The 16591-nt window shown below is 39.9% G+C and overlaps 1 long non-coding RNA gene, 1 other non-coding gene and 1 pseudogene across 2 annotated transcripts; 1 reads left to right on the forward strand and 2 right to left on the reverse strand.

Moving 5' to 3' along the window:
• Positions 1–432: 432 nt before the first annotated feature.
• Positions 433–539, reverse strand: LOC147949896 (small nucleolar RNA R71). Its single transcript, XR_015565532.1, has one exon. It is a non-coding gene; the product is annotated as a small nucleolar RNA R71 (small nucleolar RNA).
• Positions 540–1156: 617 nt separating this feature from the next.
• Positions 1157–11801, reverse strand: LOC147949897 (protein SUPPRESSOR OF NIM1 1-like; annotated as a pseudogene).
• A 191-nt stretch (positions 11802–11992) lies between these two features.
• LOC147949898 (uncharacterized) lies at positions 11993–15286 on the forward strand. Its single transcript, XR_015561988.1, has 2 exons — positions 11993–12258; positions 12427–15286. It is a non-coding gene; the product is annotated as an uncharacterized LOC147949898 (long non-coding RNA).
• The last annotated feature ends 1305 nt before the right edge of the window (positions 15287–16591 follow it).

The following is a 16591-nucleotide window of genomic DNA, read 5'->3' on the forward strand; positions in this document are numbered from 1 at the left end:
ATATTAAGCTAGTAAACAAGTGCAATAAACAAGACTAAGCAGAATTAACTAATAAGCAGAAGTAAACAAGAGCAAACTAGATAAAAACAGAACATAAAGAAGGAAGTAAACTGGAGCTCAAGTAGCACTCGGTCGAGTGCATGGTCGAGTGGGGGGGGGGGGGTCGAGTGGATTATAACTGATGAACATAAACAATTCCAAACAACTTAAAACAGAACAGAATGCAACGAAACAAGACTAGATGCAATAACAAACAATCAAATAACAAAGTAGGCTTCTAGAGATGGATTCATGGGCTGGTATTGAACTGTGACTACCTAAACTAGTTAACAAACCTCAAACAAATAAGAGCTATCTCTAGACAATGACCTCATAAACTTGCTAATCCACCCTCATTGCAATAACAATCAGATTTAGTAACATCCTAACCCAACTCTCATTGGTGAAACCATACTAAACATGCATTAAGATCCAGAATCATTCTATGAAGCATTGGAGCGTTTCAAGAGATACTAGAGCCAATGTCCATATAATGGATTCAGAAACGAGTCATTGCTGAGCACTCTCTACCATGGAGTTCAGTCAGCTTTTGATGTATGGGGACCGTGCAATGGAGTGTGAAGAGGCTCTGGTCTGGAGGTTCTTGAGGGGCCTTTGGGATGATTTGACGATCCATTGCAGAAGGCGAGTTATGCTATGAGGGCAGAGCTAGTTGAGATCGCAGCTGAGATTGAGGAAGATATCCGGACACATGCCATGACAGTCAGTCCAGCGGTTTAGCCGAGGAAGGCCCAACATCATGGAGGTTCTGGCATGGGCGGCAAGCCTGCGTAAGGAACCAAGAGGAATTGGGAGGCTACTTAGAGGCCAAGTGGTGTGGGATGCTACGGATGCGGTAGCATGGACCACAAGGTTGATAGCTGTCCCTAGAGGAGTGCTATGCCGACAGCTTAGACGGTGGTTCGTGTGTGCTATCATTCCAGGGAATCTAGGAACATTAAGCCCAAGTGTCCCAAGTTGCAGAAGATGGCAGTGGCAGCAGTACAACATGGAGTACGTCCGATTGCGCGGATTGAGCAGGTGTCACGAGTGTACACGACCATGGAGACTAGAGGAATCAGTGTCGGGGCAATCATAGGTATAATTTTAAGGAAATCTACACCGGTTGGCTTAACGCCCTTGGAACCCCTAAAGTCTCCCCTAAGGCTACCTGTAAACAAATTGTTAGAATTTTGAGTAATCTTAGATTACTTAATTAGTCCAGGATTCTACGAGATAACCCAACCCTTCGAACCTTCGCATAACGTTACGAAGTTACACGCAACGCACATCAGATGGATGGGATCCTCATGATTTGCCTAATGCTAGCTACCTAAATGAAAGTAACTAACATGCAAGCAAACAATAATATAACAATCGCATGACATAACTGCAATGCGACTAAACGTCCAACTTCACAGCTATACCATCGCGATGCTATATAAAACAATCACACAAGTAGCATAACAACAATGGAAACAATCACACAATGCAAGCAAACAACAAGCAACACAAGAATAATACCCCCTATTATTCTAAGTCTAAACTCCTAATTTCACTCTAATAAATAAATAAAGAAATTAATAAATAACTAATTAAATTATTAACTAACTAATTAAATAAATAAAACCTTATCGCGTGCTACCTCACACGCTTTGGAACATACCTTAGCCTTGCGACTAAGACTCATAGATTCTCACTTACGGACCTTCAGACACTCCCTACGCGGACAGTATGTTATGCTGGTACCGCGTCCGGCCATCGACCAAAAACTTCACCACCGTACCATATCTTATTTGCTCTGTTCATCTTTAAATTTTCTTCAAGCAAAAGCTTTCTAGTTGTCTAAAAATATTTTGGCTCAGGTCCAAAATTCATTTCCCCAATCTCGTGATCGATTCTTGCATGATAGTCGACCCTTGGCCGTTCAACATAAAGTTTAGGCCCCGAGGAGGGGTATTACACATATTCTCTCAAGGAGGAGCTTCTCCAATTTGAGATCCCGGATATTACGATGGAGGACTTCAACTTCTACTCGATCTTCAACAAACCATTTTCCCCTCATGGTCGGTGGACGCCTTCCCCCGTTAGTGAAACGGACGAAGGCGGGGTTGAGGGTGCATTAGTGTAGAAAGATGCTGAACCAAGCGAGCAGGTTGAGCCTACTGCCGAGGTTGGATTCAAAGACATGCTAGAGGGAGGCTTGACTGAGGAAGCTCCTGATTAAGCTGTTCCAAGGGTTAGGGTGGCGGTCAACTCATAATTTCCTGCAGGTTCAACTGAGGTCGCTAAGGATTCGGCTCCGAAGTTCCCTAGCTAGACCGTGATTTTATGTTATCCTTGCCGTGTTGAGGGTCGGTGTAGTGACCCTCACTACAGGGTAAAAACCCAAGTGAAAATCCCTAAGGAAAGGACCCAAGAAGGACTTAGAAGGAAAGAGAGGCTGAATTAAGGAGGAATAAAGAAATACCAAAGGATGTCCGAAGAAATACCAAAGGACCGGCAAACTGATCAGATGGCCAAACGCACCAGTCATCAATGGGACGGAAGGGTTAGGTACCGTTAACCGTCGAACTATACTTTGATTAAGCATGCATCGCACGCTAGTGGGAAGGAAACCCACTAAGCATTATTTAATCTACCCACTAAAAAATATTTTATTTGGCAATTTGTGATAGTGGGAACTGGGAAGGGAACCCACTACACAATTTTTTATATGGGCGATGATGATAGTGGGAAAGGAACCCACTACCCAATATTTTATAAAGTTAAATCATACTAAGTGGAAAGAAATCCACTAAATTTTTTTATATTCTGCAAAGTGGACAAGTGTGGGAAGATTATTTAATTCTCGCCACTTGTAAGTGGAAGCTCAGCGAGTGACACCTCACCCTGAGAGGTGTCAACACGCTCTAGACAAGTGTCCGCTGGAAGAAAATGGAGACGATACCTCAATGGCGAGAGTCTAATCTCCCTATAAATAACCACTCTTCTCCTCATTTTTGGAAAAGAGGAAAAAAAAGAAACGCCCAAAGGTTGTTCCAAGAAGAAGGGAAGTGGTGAGGAAGTTCAATCTTATCAAGAAGCCGTTGTCGATCGTTTGAAGCCTGTGTCGAAGCTAGCAAGAATCCATTTGATTAAGCTTAAGTTCTTCGACAATCTGTGAGTTCAAGGAGCATTGATCCGATCTAGTTCGAAGTTGAAAATTTTGTTCTAGTTTCGGTTTGCATGTGCATTTAGATCGCATTATCTTGATTTTCTTGATAGATCTTCTTGATTTTATGCATCTAAAATTGGTTGTGAAGTGTTGAGATGTTCTCCATGGTAGATCGTGTACGCGATCACCGATCCGTACACTTTGATCTATTGCATGTGAGGTGAAGTCTTGATACTTGTAGTTTTATGTGTTCTCTAAAACCTTAAAACTTAAGTATCATTTGATCAGAACGTCTTAGTGCATGGCGTTTGCTACAGTAAGTCCAACTAACCATAAGCGCATTATAACTTGGATATGACTGCCCTTCGTAGTGATTCCATCTCGACATGCAGCCTGGAACTTGGTCTTGTGTTGCATGTTGACGCGAAGAGCTCAGAGAGACTTGGCTCGCTACCTCGTTTGAAGCTGTCTACACAAAGGTGTGGCGTTAAGTGATATTCTGGTTTCATGCCTTTGTGGTTGCAACGCGGGTGTTCACAGTTATAGCATGGTGGAAGGCAGCATATCCAGGATCTAGTAAAACTTGTTTAAAATTATCTTTTATTCAAGTTAGTGCATGTTGTGTTGATTGCTTGCTTATGGATATTAGCTTAGCTTATTACCTTTCGCATGCTTTCTCTGATTGTTGGTTGTGTGTGTGACTGATTCCTTGTATTTGGGGTTGGGATGGGAATTATTTTGTCTTGCAGGTAACGTTAGAGGGAAGCTAGAGGGCGTGTTGGACGATAGGAACCCGGTGTAATTTATGTGCCTTTGTGTAAAGAAAGTATGTTTAATATGTTTAATATGTTCAACCTTTTTAGGCTCTAGGCCTTGGCCATGAAACTCTATAAGTCTTTTTGGTAACATTTTGTAAAACTTTACTTAATGAATGAATTCGGTTTTATATATTCGTAAGTACGAGTAATGTTTGATAATGACTTATTCCGAGTCAGCTCAATACTTGGGCATCAAGAGGGTTGGCAAGCCTAAGTGATGTCTAAAGTGGTGGGAATAGCACCAGTGGACAGGCTAAGGGCACATATCAAGCCCCTGATCCAGCAGAGACGTACATTGATGAGATCTTGAGACTCCACGGAGTGCCAACCAACATAGTGTCTGATCGCACCCCCTAGATCGCGTCATTGTTTTGGCAAGATCTACAGCGTGCACTAAGAACAGACGTTCACATGAGTACCTCATTTCACCTAGAGACCGACGGACAGACGGAGAGGACAATTCGAAGCATAGAAGATTTGATTCGACTATGTGCACTGGATTAGTCCACGGATTGGGAAGGTAACTTTCCATTGATTGAATTCTCCTACAACAATAGTTACAACTCGAGCATCGGCATGTCTCACTTTGAAACCATGTACGAAAGGCCTTGTCAAACTCCCTTTTGCTGGATGGAAGTGAGAGAAAGAACAAACTTCAACCATAAGTTGATAGACGAAACGACGGAGAAAATCAATTTTATCCGAGAGAATATAAAGAAAGCCCAAGATCGCCATAAGAGGTATGCAGATCGGAAAATACGAGAGGTCGAGTTTGAAATAGGAGATTGGGTATATCTTAAGATCACAACCTAAAAAGGAAAGGATCGATTCGGGAAGATTGGGAAGCTAGCGGTAAGGTTCATAGGTCCGTATCAAATCGAGCGAAGAGTTGGTGAAGTAGTTTATCGCCTAGCTATACCGGAAGCCATGTGTTTGCACAAAGTCTTCCATTTGTCGCAACTCAGGAAACATGTACCAGACCCTTATGCGATCGTAGAAGAGCCGATCAAGGAGCTGAAGACGAACTTAACATACCCTGAAGGACCAATGGGTATTGGTGAGCGTTAGATACGACAGCTGAAGAAGAGAACGATTCCTCAAATTCAGTTGTTTTGGGAGAAGCAGAATGGAAAGGTTACGACTTGGGAGGATGAAGAGAAGTTCCAAGCAAAGTATACCCAATTCTTTGCAGAAGACAATGAAGATGACGCAGGACCATCAGATCCTTATAGAATTTGGGACAAATTCTAATAAGAGAGGGGGAGAATATAGTGACCTTAACTACAAGATAAAATCCAAGTTAGAATCCCTATGGAAAGGACCCCGAAAGGACTTAGAAAGAAGGAGAGGCTGAATTAAGGAGGAATTGCCAAAGGATGTTCGAAGAAATATCACAGAACCGGCAAACCGATCAGATGGCCAAACACAATATGCATTAATGGGACGGAAGGGTTAGCGTACCATGTGACCGTCGAACTAGAATTTGACCAAGTTTGCATCGCACGCTAATGGGAAGGAAACCCGCTAAGCATTATTTTAATCAACCCATTAAACAATATTTCATTGAGCAATTTGTGTAGTGGGAAGGTGACAAAATCTCAGGTTCGTCTGTTTCAGAAAAACTTTAAGGCAGTGTCCCCTAACTGACGCGCCAAATTGTTGATGTACAAATGTTGTCCAGTCAGTAATTAATTTTTCAAGACAAGCAATCGAAGTTCTCTTTATTGAACAAGCGGAGACTTGGTCAAACAAGTTTAGAAGAAAATTGGCTCGTTAACAAGCATAAATGTCTTGACGACGCCGAGATAAAAGAAAGACTAAGCGAGCTAGAGAGAGAATGATCGAGTGTACAACTGAATGACGTATATTGTCTATCACCTTCTGACGGCGCACTGACTTCTTTTCTACTTTTAGTAAAATATTCCTCTTCTTTTTTTAGGTGTCGTACCCCGTATTTATAGGAGAATGTCGGATCGTTAAATGACCAAAATGTCCTAACCGCTTTGGAAGGCACCTCCTGTTCGTTGGGCATCGCTATCAGACCTTTGTTGGGCCTAGAAGTGGATCGTAGAGAGGTCCTAAATGGGATGTGGGCCCACCCCTAACAATTAAGGCCCATCTATATTGTTGGCTTGGTGTGTTTTGAATTCTTTACGACTGTGATTCATATACATACAACGAAGTTCACAGTCTATATTTAAGAGAGAGCTCAAAATACATCATGCCTTTATATATTGTGATATTTTTTGAGGCCTCTCCTTAATATTTTGAGCTTATTGCCTTTGTAAAAAATGCTTGCCTTCACTATATGAAGTTCAATATTTTACCTTTGCTAAAGCCTTCATTATAAAAAAGCATGCTTTTACTATATGAAGTTTAATATTTTGAGCTTTCTCCTTAATTTATTTTTTTAGTGAACTTCATATATTGTGATATGTCATCATGTTTATATTAAGGAGAGATCTCAAAATACATGCATGTAAGATTGAATACCATACTAGGGTCAAAATATGTAACATACCAATGCATTTCAATATAAGACATATTGGAGAAACTTAAACGTAGCAAAATAATTTTAAATTCCTAATAACACAAAGAAACAAAAATTTACTTGCAGTTCACTCAATCTAACAGCAAAATAAAATAAGCGAGATAAAATTTGGAGTATAAGCACAGTGACAACACTTAGCAATTCCACAATATAGATGCAGGCCACTTTAGTTTCACCGACGCTACAACATCTTAATATGGTCTTGTCATAGATGAAATAACTAATGCGATTATGAAACTTTAAAAAGAGCCTTGGCAAGTTAACTATTGGCAAAGTCATCAAGTTTGTCCACTCCACGTCCTCTTCTTCTCTATCGATATTTTTCTTCGTTACCCAAATCTCAATTTTCCTAGTTTCATGGCATTGCTATAACAATGAAAAACGATCTCGCTTATAGACCGCGAGGATAAGTTGATCGCATATATCTTTCTTCTGAAATGGAAGTAGTCAAGTAGCCAAATAGGCTTGAAAGTTTCCCTAGAGAAATCAAAGCTTAGGATGAAGTACTCACGAGTCTTGAGATTATGACTAACCCAATTGAGATTCCCATTCAATGACACATTTGATTGTTGAACTGTGTTAATTATGGGCAAGTCCTCATCAATTAACTTGAAAGTATTAGTTGCACACTCGTTGATGGTAACTTTCTCTTGGTAATCTCTTTGGTACCGTATATCGTATCGTAAAGCGGAAATATAGAATGGTACGTACTTCAACTATTTAACCTGTGTCACCAACGGATTCCAGAGTGCTGCCCCATTCTTCCAAAACTAGAACTTAAAAAACAGGAACTCATCACAAGTAGTGATAGTTTAGTAATTCCTTGCATCGTCGTATGGAATATCAAAGTAGGGTAGCTCACGCAACTCTATGCGTGGTTCGATGATGTCTATCGAATAAATCTTGGAAGTGGTTTGGAAGATGAATTGGGGACGTGAGCGTGACAGGTGGTTGGTTAGGAAGCTCTTGTCATTGTAAAGAACGTTCCATCATTTACATACAGTTTTAAATCGAACAAGAAAGTGTGGTGGGAGACGTGAGAGTATTTCTTCCTCTAACTCCCACGGAAGCTTCTGTTCGATCACCCGATCTGGTAGACACAAGCACTGTCCCATGCTTAAGTTGCTACTTCACGAGCTAATTGTAAGTTGCAACACCGGCGGCGCCATAATTATTAGGTATCTTGTTTTCAGTTTTGTTACTAATATTTATCTCTATAGATATCTTAGGAAAAAATGTGTAAATCTAAACATCATGGTGGTTTTGGCTTCCGGGATATTGGGCGTTTCAATCAATGTCTGTTAGCTAAGCAGGCCTATCGACTCCTAGATTCTCCACCCTCCTTGTTGGCTAGAGTATACAAGGTAAAATATTCTGCTCAAATAAATTTTCTGGAGGCAAAGCTTGGATCTAGACCGTCATATGCATGGCGAAGCATTATGGTTGGTAGCGAGCTTCTGGAGCGAGGTCTGATGAAATGGATATGGGATGGCCATGATACAAGTATCTGGGTGTTTAACTGGTTTTTTGATGGTTCTCTGCGACGCCCTTTCAATAAGGATCTTTTTATTGATTTGAACTTCTCTCTAATAACATCACAAGGCGAGTGGAACGTTCAGCTTCTGAATTCCATGTTCCCTCCTTGTGATGTCACAATGCTAAGCTTCTAACTAGTAAACTATATGAATAAAAGCTTAACCTTAGGGAAACTCCATTAAACCTCCATTAACATGTAAATACAAGCTCAACAAGGTTCAATAACTCTCAATACTCTCAGATTACAAAGATAGAAATGAAGAACAAAGTGAAAGATAAGATCGGCAACCCTCGCTCACTTCCCTCGGGTTCCTATCTTCCCAAGCAGCCTCATGTCGGCTAACCCCTCACAACATTCATCATACCCTTCTCTTCTTAATAAAGTGAAGTTTGCTGCCCATGATCCCAGATAGAATTAGCCCTCCTCACACGTGTGACTTCTCTTTTACAATTCAGTCCCTGCATCTTATCAATACCCCCTTCTTTAAAATGCAGCTTGTCCCAAGCGCAAAGGATGGGAATTCACCAAAAATCTTGTGTCTCCATCGGACATGTAGAACAGAATTTGGTTTGAGGGTGAGAGCAATTAACAAAGTCTTGAAACCACATTATGTATTTTCTGCAATTGACTACTCCAAAACACACAATGTCAACCTTCCCACAAATCTCCGTCACGGTTTTAAGAAAAAAAAACTAACACAGCACCTCTCTTCTCTTTTGTAGATAACTCATAGGCATCCTTACAATGGCAATGACATATTGTGAATCATCAGTGCTAAAATCCAAAGACGAAGCAGGTGCATAAAACGTTTGTTGAACTTCAATAAAAGCCCTCTTGCATATCTGACCATATCACCATCCATGAGGTACACCCATTCCAACAGACATGTACAACCACAACCTGAATTATGTCATATGTTTCAGTTTCCAGCTGCAATACGGTAGTCTCTTTTCTCTACAGAATATTGACTCGAGCAACCCACTTAAGTCTAGAGACTATATGCAAGCTCCCAAAATTATTCTGTCTCCTATAAACTTCTCCACACCAGGGCTCTCTCTGCTTGTTCCCTCTTAGCCACAATTCATACAAAATTGTGAAATATAAAACCAGAATGTGTAGTCGCATTATGCTCACTGTCTTATGCAGAATGCTTTGATTATCAGTCGAATGATTTGGAGCTTTGTTCTTCTATAATGCAACACGGTAGTCCATCTTTGCCTCTACACCCCATCTCGGATAAGGTTGCTCCCAGCAAATGTGCTGCAGTTGTTTGGTTTTCCAATAATACCACACAGAAAAATATACTCCCCTCCAATTATTGGATTGGAATTTAAACCACCAGTCCTTTCAGCAACGTCTCTTCCATAAATCATGAGTGTCTCTTGTTGTAGACTGTCCCAACACTCGTTGAACCAGTAAATCCTGCTCAATAGGCGTGGAGGGGGCAACCTGCATCAAGTCAAAAACTGCAGTTGTGTTTTCTTGTACAACCAACAACCACTTATAAGGGATTAGGCTGCACATTGATCTACATTGTCTAAATGTCAAGAGTTTTCTCCACCGTTTCTCGTTCAGCCAAGCAACCTCTGTGAGGAACTTCAGCTGGTAATAAAATCTCCTAGCAACAAAGTGTACCTCACGTGCAAAATCTCCTCTTGATTGAGAATCTTTCTGCTTCAGCATTTATAGATTTTTGTTGTTGTCTTAGTCTTCCCTTCACAGGTTTATATGTGAACGTACTGGATTGTTAGTCCTGTACCTGTTTCACCATCCACTGAAGAGCTGAAATTTCCTGCAACTCCCTAGCCTTGTGCTTTCTCCAAGGAACTAGGTTGTTCACAGTAGTAGACCAGTCAGTTTTGCGATGATGAAGCTTTGCCATAACTCCTCCTGTATAAAAAAATAACAGCTCATGTATCCAATTTCGTATCCCATAACTGATCTTGAACCTGAATCTACACGACTTTAAGCCCTTGACCTTCTTCTGCTTCTGTTGTAAGTTGTGTTCTATGGGACAAGAAAGTTCCCATCCTGCAGTTGCTTGAAGGTGTTTAAATCTCCATTAGTGATAAAGGCGTACCCAATACACTTCCAAAATCTGTGTCATGTCCTTGGAATCTCTTCTCATGTTAAAATACACTCCCAATTTCTGTCCAAACTGAGACATGAGAAGCTTTTCCAAAAACTGCAGACTGTTCCTTACTTTCACGCACAAGTTGTTTAACCAAGTGGTAGAAAACTTGTCTTGCTCATGATGTTGAAAGTGTTCAATCCCTGTGAAAATCTCTTCATGAAATGCAGTCTTGAAAAAAAAGCAGAAATTGCCAATAGTTGAGCTTGAATTGACATGACAACTTGTTATAATGATTGCCATGGTCAAAAGGAGTATGATGCGGAACATGAGAGTCTTGTTGTATGATCTACTCCCGTTCTCTTTGAAGCACACAATCCAGCTCAATCTCCATGTCAATAGCACCAATCTTAGACATTGAATATACTGGTATAGTAAACAACAGAGACGGAAGGGTTACAGATTATCGTTCTTGTGTATGTATGTGCTTAGATCGCCATCAGTGCCATAGCTGGGACTTGAGAACACTACAGAGAAACAATGTCAGCTGCGAGCCTGAAAGACCAACATCTTGAATGACCAGAATATCCGCCTACAATGATTCATCCACTTTTCTTTTCCAAAGTGTGTCAAAATATGGCATTAACGGAACTGAAACTTGGCTCGAATGCTGAACAAGCCATGAGTGTTTGTTCTTGAACTTGAAAAGCCGAGATTTGGGAGTTTTCCTCTTTTGACAAACTCTTGATGCAGTTTGCTTCCCATTGACTACAAAATCAGAATCTAAAACTCTTGTGGCTCCTCTATGTTTGAATTTGTACCACCAAGTATATGTTTTTTTTCCACAGTGGTATTAAAGCAAACACTCGGTGAGCAACATATTTGAGCTGTATATCTGTTGATTCAGAGGCTGAGGCACCATAGGATTCTTCTTCATGAACATCAATCACACTCTGAATTGGTTCTTCTACCAACTTGTTGATTCGGTAAAACCTCAGTTGTGTTGCACGCCATGTTTTGCGATTCCAGCGGTTGTGATTCAAGTGTTGATTTCAAATGCAAGTTGATCATTATCTTCAGCCTATGGATCTTAGCTTCATCTCGTTGTCGCTGTAAAATTTGATCGTGCTTGGCGATCAACCTGAACAGTTCTGGATCATCTCTAGCACCAAACCGCATCAGTAAACCGTCCTTAAGCTGTTCCCAAGATCTGATAGGAAACATTTTCGTTCTTCGATCGAACCAAGTCGCAGCGTCACCATCGAGCAAACCGTAAGCCAAAGCCAATTTGTTCTCCTCTGAGTAAGTATGGCGAGAAAGCTGATCTTCCAACGCTAATATCCACTGTTTCCAATCACTAGACTCATCCTCAAAGATCGGAAACTCAACAAAACTCATGGCGTTAGATTCAATCCGAGCACACAAACAAACCAATTTGTTAAGTTTCCAACTAGTAAACTATATGAATAAAAGCTTAACCTTAGGGAAGCTCCATTAAACCTCCATTAACATGTAAATACAAGCTCAACAAGGTTCAATAACTCTCAATACTCTATGAAGAACAAAGTGAAAGATAAGATCGGCAACCCTCGCTCACATCCCTCGGGTTCCTCTCTTCCCAAGCAGCCTCATGTTGGCTAACCCCTCACAACATTCATCATACCCTTCTCTTCTTAATAAACTTATTATTTATAGTCTCCTAAGCAACTTGTCTCATCTCTCACGTGTGAAGTTTGCTACCCATGATCCCAGATAGAATTAGCCCTCCTCACACGTGTGACTTTTCCTTTTACAATTCAGCCCCTGCATCTTATCACACAATCATCAGATCCTTTCCTCCACAACCTTGTTTTCAAGATAAGTTCATATGGGCTTTCACGAAGGATGGTAAGTATACAGTTCAAAGTGGCAATTGGCTCATAACACGCGAAGTTGAGGTCCATGAAGTCTTAACGGACAGCACCAAGACGGTTAATGCAATCAAAGAAAAAGTATGAGGTTTGGCAACTGCACCAAAGATTAAGTTATTTTTATGGAGGATTTTGTCTCGGACTTTTGCGGTGGCAGAATGTCTCAGCAGCCATGGTATAGTAATCAATCCTTTGTGTTAGATATGCCGTGTTGAGGATGAAACTGTGTCGCATGTAATTTTTGGTTGTTTTCTAGCTCATAATGCCTGGACAAGCAGAACATTACCATTCCCGACAACTAGTTATCCGTAGTTATCTCAAAGAATATTGCATATGTTCTTAGGTTATCTCAAGAGAAGGCTAGGGTGACTTTTAGAACTACAACCATGGGCCGCTTTTGGCTGAAGCTAATGCTAGGGAAGCTCAAGTGTAAAGTTTATTGTCCATGGATCTCAGATTTTGTACACTGGAGGAGCATGGATCATGCGGAACCATTTAGGTGATGCAGTGTTCCATGCACGGAAAGCATGCGTCATGTGAGTGAATCAGATTGCTGCGTATTAACACTTTAAGATTGTAAAAGTGATTTCTCATTAACCGTAAAAGAGTGTTTACATCAGCTTATATACAAGTATAGGATTAAGTGAAAGGAGGCTTAATCCTACATAAACTATACAACATATATATGCTAATATACCCCCCCCCTCAAGCCGAAGCTTCCCAGGAAGAAAGAGGCTTGAAACAGATAACCTGTTAAGGATGGAGTAAAATGGCGCTGGTTGTAATGGTTTAGTTAGAATGTCAGCCAGCTGGTTACCTGTGGAAACATGTAAAACTTTAAGAAAGCCCTTTTTAACCTGATCACGAGTCGTGTGGCAATCGATTTCAACATGTTTCGTCCTCTCGTGAAAACAAGATTATTGACAATGTGCATGGCCGATTTGTTGTCACAAAAGAGTTTAGCAGATGTATCCACAGTGATGTGAAGATCTTTCAAAATCTGATTCAACCAAAGCAACTCGCGTGTAGTGACCGCCATGCTGCGGTACTCTGATTATGTGCTACTACTACTCACAACATCTTGCTTCTTAGATTTCCAGAATATCAGTGAAGTTCCAAGAAAGACGTGCATACCAGTTATAGAACGTCGGCTCTCCAGGCACGTCCCCCAATCAACATCAGAAAAGCCATTCAGACAGATGTCTATATGAGCAGAGTAAAACAAGCCTTGTCCCGGGTTGTTCTTCAGATACTTCAGAATGCGCAGAGCCGCTTTATAGTGCAGATCAGTTGGACAAGACAAATACTGACTCAAACGATTCACAGCAAAGGTGATCTATGGTCGTGTGATGCACAAATACAACAATCGACCAATAATCTCCCTGTAAGGTATACCATCAGAGAGTAAAATACCTGAATCCTTATTGAGTGTTTTCTTGTAGTCCATTGGGGTGGACTTTGGTTTACAACCAAGCAGACCAGAATCAACTAGCAGATCCAAACAATACTTCCTCTGACAAACAGAGATTCCATCTGCATTACGAGCAATATCCAATCCTAAGAAGAATCGAGCCGGACCTAGATCCTTAGTCTTGAATTTCTTAGCAAGAGCAGCCTTGATGCTCGCAACAGCTCCATCATTGTTACTGACAATTAGTATATCATCCACATAAACCAACACTGTTGTATATGATGTGTTAGTTTCTTCAACAAACAGTGTATTGTCAGCAGGATATTGGTCAAAACCCTCATCAAGAAGCGCCTGAGATAAGCATTTATACCATTGCCGCGAGGCTTGCTTCAGGCCATAAAGCGACTTGTGAAGCTTACAAACCGAATTTGGTGGTAGAACGCCAGAAGTCGGTGTATATCCTTGAGGTAAGGTCATATAGACCTCCTCGTCTAAAAGTCACTATGCAGAAACGCATTGGTAACAACCATTTGATTTAAGCTCCAACCCTTCTTGGCAGCTAAACCTAAGACAAGATTAACACTAAGCCGGAAGAGGAGTAGCAACCGATGAACCAGTTAGAGAATCCGAAGTCTGAAAAATAACATTATCAGCTTTGGGGGTAACATTCTTTTGTCGCTCATCCTAAGTGACCATATTTAAAACTTCATCAAGAGAAGGAACCGGTTTAAGCATCAAAATATGACGTCTAGTCGACTCATAAGAAGCCTTAGGTCCCATAAGAAACTTAGTGATCCGGCTCCGCTGCTGCAGTATCTCCCACATAGCAGCTGCATTACATTCACACCTCCCACAGGTGCATAAAGGCAACTCAACATAGTTCTTATACTCTTCCCAAAGAGTAACCAAAGCAGTATAATAAGATGTGACATCCATCGAACCTTGTTGAATCAAACTCGATTGTTGTTCAATCTCATAGACAAGAGGAACAGTAGCTTGTTTAAATCTTGTTAACAGACTATTCCAAATCCCTTCAACAGTAGGAATATACAATAAACTCGCTCCTATTTTCTTGCTAACAGAGTTAATAAGCCACGTAGTGACCATATCATTGCAACGAGACCAAGAACCATAATCACGGTGATTCTCAGTAGGTTTAGGTACCGTACCATCAATGAAGCCAAGCTTTTTGCGGACATTGAGTCCCATGTGCACAGAACGACGCCATGAGTGGAAATCAGCTCCGGTGGTTAACCGATCTCAAGCGAGAGCCATCCCCGCATGATCGGAGCTATGCAAGAAATAGGGATTGTTGTAAATATCTGTTGATGAATCAGTAGAATTAGCACGATTCGGCGATGATGGAGCCATGAATCGAGCTTGGGAAACTCAGAAATCAAGAGAGAGGATCAAAAGAAGAAAGAAAGACGAAAGTGCGGAAGAACAAATCTGAAGATAAAGAACTAGAAGATTCGCGAAAAAACTGAGAATACTTTGTTGATTCGAAGCACTCATTGATCAACTCGTAGATGAAAGCGAAAATGACGAAGCTCAAAAAGAAGATATCAAGAGGAGATCACCATTGAAGAAGATGAGTGTGACAAAGGACGAGCGTTTCACATCGTACCTAGCCTTAGGTGATCTGCTATGATACCAGATTTGTTAGAAGGTTTTATCTCTATTGTTTCTTGCTTTTTCCTCTGTTTTTCTTCTTCTGGTTTCTTGAATTTTTAGACGATTAAAAAAAGACGATATCTTAGGAGAGAATAAAGTTTATTTAGATTTTCAGAAAGTTGTTAATATGTGACACATTGTCAAAATCTTTTTAATATACGTGCGGTAACCTCCTGAGTTATAGAACAAGATTAGACCTAGCTTGTCATGAACTAATTACTTAGTTGACAAGCTATCAGTGTGACATTTCATATATGTAAATTGCGCCGATCAACTTTTTACCAGAAGTCATAATATGATTACGGCATTTTAATTAAACAATGCTCATTTGTGATTAAAAAAACAAACTTTATGAAGATAATGAAAAAATCCATTTGGCTTAATCCTATGTGTTTAGTCTATAAAGACTATCTCTATGTTACTCTATATAATGAAGTATAGCTGGACCAATAGAAAAAAATTGAAGATACAGAAAGCCATGGTGGGTGACCTTTATGATCATATCCTCTGCAGGACCTCTGGTGTAGTGAGCTTTGTTTTCATTATTTTGGCTTATTTTCTGTGCCGAATTCGTGAGCAAGTACGCACTGAATTTGGATTTAAAGAGATATTCAAGAAAGTGAAGGTATAAACTTCCTTTCAAGTGCTTGAGACAGAAACCTTTATGCTCGGTTTGTTCAAGACCGGAATGGTATTCGTAGTATACTATTATTTCAACTAGATGCTTCCCCACGCAACGAGTGGGTTGTGGTATAGTTCACACTTTCTTATTTTTTTTTTGTCTTTTTCGTTTTCTCTTTTGTATTATTTCGTTATAATTAGGCATATACAAGCTTCGCAGTCACTTTTATTTATACACTATATGTTTATACTATTTCGTTTTGATGTGTACAATTGTGGCGTTTATTTTTATGAATTATGAGGATGTTGTTTTTTGCTTTTGAGGATCCAATCTTATCATTGACTGATATTGTTTCCAATACATTTATTGTATTTTAGATTTTCTAATTAACTGCTTATGTAAACCCTTCATACTTTGATGTTGCAATAATAAGTTATTTAAAAAAAATAATTATCTTCCATATAAGTGATTATGTTTGTATGCCTATGTTTTGGTCTAATATCAATAAGATCGTTTCTGTTTTTCTTTAGTTGGCTTTGAAATCAATTTTGAGCTAAGCAAATAATGGGTCGAATTATAGTGTTAATAAGTAATATAAATTCTTATGTATATATATTGTATATATGTGACTACAAGTTTAGCTAACTAAAAAATTCTGTAATATTTAAATATAATCTTGAACATATATATATATATATATATATATTTGTGTGAGGAATGTATGGAATTATTAGATAGAAGTTATTTTTGAGTTAAATGACCTTTTATGCCTTTATAGTGAGTTAAATATTCATAAATTTT

The sequence above is a fragment of the Camelina sativa genome, chromosome 1 (assembly GCF_030686135.1).
Source record: "Camelina sativa cultivar CO46 ecotype springtype chromosome 1, ASM3068613v1".
In the NCBI taxonomy this organism is placed as follows: Eukaryota; Viridiplantae; Streptophyta; class Magnoliopsida; order Brassicales; family Brassicaceae; genus Camelina; species Camelina sativa.